We start from the raw sequence: 2,892 nt of genomic DNA on the forward strand, positions 1-2,892 counted from the left end.
CCCTGTCCGGCTTCCCCTTCCTCCTTCCCCCACCCGCCCAGACCCCCACCTCTCTCCTTCCCCCACCCGCCCAGACCCCCACCTCTCTCCTTCCCCCACCCGCCCAGACCCCCACCTCTCTCTCCTTCACCCAACCCGCCCAGACCCCCACCTCTCTCTCCTTCCCCCACCCGCCCAGACCCCCACCTCTCTCTCCTTCCCCCACCCGCCCAGACCCCCACCTCTCTCTCCTTCCCTCCCTCCCTCCACCCGCCCAGACCCCCACCTCTCTCTCTCTCTCCCCACCTCTGTCTCTGTCTGTCTCTCTCTCCCCCTCTCTCTCTCTCTGTCTCTCTCTAGGCACTGGGAGTTGGAGTTCCTTTTTCCTGTTTCCTCTCCCTGTGAGGATGGGAGGGAAGGGGCGGCCTTCTGAACAGAACAATGTCATGACTTTAATTACCACTCCCATCGTACCTTCCAAATGGCATGCTATTCCCTACTGAGTACACTACTTTTGACAAAGAGCCCATAAGGCTCCAACCAAAAGAGCACACTACATAGGGAATAGGGGGGTATTTGGGAGTCATTCTTAAAAGCCCACAGGGGAGGGTTTTTTAAGGAATGGTCCTTATCTATTAGGGAGGGCCCATATCAGGCCAGAAGCCAGCGAACAGACCATCATATAATGCACTTCTGTGTATTTATGACGCGTGATGGAAAAGGTTAGGCTCCCTTTGGAGTAGGTCATAGTTATTTATATTTATTAATATTTGGAGCAAAATACTTAAGGTGAAGCTCTGGGACGATTAAGGCATTAAGGTCTTTAGCTGAAGCAGGCTAAAGCTGAATAACAAAGTGAAGGTCTTTAGCTGAAGCAGGCTAAAGACAAACAGCAGTGAAGTTCTTTAGATGAAGCAGACTAAAGATGAATATGGAATGAAGGTCTTAAGATGAACCAGGCTAAACATGTATAACAATGTGGTGCAAAAAGGGCTTCAGAAAATACATTTTATTTGATATAAGTTTTAACTTTTTCTATTTTTACCCTTTTCGTCCCTCCATCTGCATGGTATAAAATACAAAATTTTACTGGTTGTGCAGTTCCATGCTTAGATATGTAACACTGTAACTACTGGTTTTCTTTTACCAGTAGATTCTAATTTCAGTGTTTGTGTGTGTGTATCAGTAATTCACTTAGACAAGAATATTACCATCACATCCAAATGATTACCCAATGTTTAGGTAAGACTAACATGATATTTTCTTTCCACTACAGCAGTCAATCTTCTCTCTGGGGCCAGGGTTCGGTTGAATATTTCAGAGCTACCTCAGTGGGAAGAACTGAACGGCTGGTCAGAGGGAATAGAGGGTTATTTAGGACACAGACATTTGTAGATTTTGAAATAATTGGTTGGTTTTACCTTAACAATATTAACTACTGCTTTAAGCATGAGAAACATTTAAATATAAAGCACAGACAACTATTGGGAGAAATGTCAATAGGAAGACAAGAGAGACCTGAGACACAGAGAGACCTGACAAACCAAAGAGACCAGTGAAACCGTAGACACCAAACAAACCTTAGAGACACCAAAGAGAGAGTGAGATCAGAGAAACCTGAGAGACCAGGCTGGCCAAAAAGAACCTTGTTATGAAAGACTGACAAGACTTATTTTAGCACATGGATGTGATTGAGCCTTTTCTGAGTCAAGCTGCCTCACTTAGGTTTGATCAGCAGATGGAGAATTCAAAAGGAAAAACTATCAAGCTCAACTCAGTCAGCAAAGTGGCCTAGATCTCATGTATGTGGGAAAAAGATTCTCACAGCTTGACCTTTGACCCGGGAAGGGAACAGGTTGAAGACTTGTTATGACAGAGGTCCATGTTTCTTCCTCCCTGATCCCAGCAAGAAGTTGTAGCCGGTCGGCTGTGGAAACACTGAGACATCAGATCTCTACTGCAGGAGGGCTACAAAAACGAGTTAAGATATATTGGCAATTACATAAAGAGAGTGGTAAAGACGTAAAGAGAGTGGTAAAGACGTAAAGAGAGTGGTAAAGACGTAAAGAGAGTGGTAAAGACATAAAGAGAGTGGTAAAGACATAAGGAGAGTGGTAAAGAGAGTGGTAAAGACGTAAAGAGAGTGGTAAAGACGTAAAGAGAGTGGTAAAGACGTAAAGACAGTGGTAAAGACGTAAAGAGAGTAGTAAAGACGTAAAGAGAGTGGTAAAGACGTAAAGAGAGTGGTAAAGACGTAAAGAGAGTGGTAAAGAGAGTGGTAAAGAGAGTGGTAAAGACTTAAAGAGAGTGGTAAAGACTTAAAGAGAGTGGTAAAGACGTAAAGACAGTGGTAAAGACGTTAAGACAGTGGTAAAGACGTAAAGAGAGTAGTAAAGACGTAAAGAGAGTGGTAAAGACGTAAAGAGAGTGGTAAAGACGTAAAGAGAGTGGTAAAGACGTAAAGAGAGTGGTAAAGATGTAAACATAATGGGAAGAATAAAGATTATCTCCCCCACAAACATTCTCTTTCCCAGTATCATATTATATTTATTTGTATTAAAATATAAAACCGCCTGTAATCTCTCCAAGGGTAGATGTTAGCCAGGCTAATGATCTTGTAGAGTAGAGGTGGAGAACATTTTACAGACATTCAACAATTTTGGATTGTAAACAATATTTTTCTCACTGGAAAGACAGTCCAGTGGACTTCAACATAGATATCAGCAATGCAGACAGACAGTTCTGTGGACTCCAACATGGATACCAGCAGTGCAGACAGACAGTTCTGTATATTTCAAACATGGATAACAGGAATTGCTCCTCTATCATTCACCACCACTATATTAAATTCTGCCCTAACTACATAACTCATTACCCTGTGGAGGAAGAGGATATTCAGTTTCTTCCAGAAGG

This window comes from Esox lucius, chromosome 23, assembly GCF_011004845.1.
Source record: "Esox lucius isolate fEsoLuc1 chromosome 23, fEsoLuc1.pri, whole genome shotgun sequence".
Classification (NCBI taxonomy): Eukaryota; Metazoa; Chordata; class Actinopteri; order Esociformes; family Esocidae; genus Esox; species Esox lucius.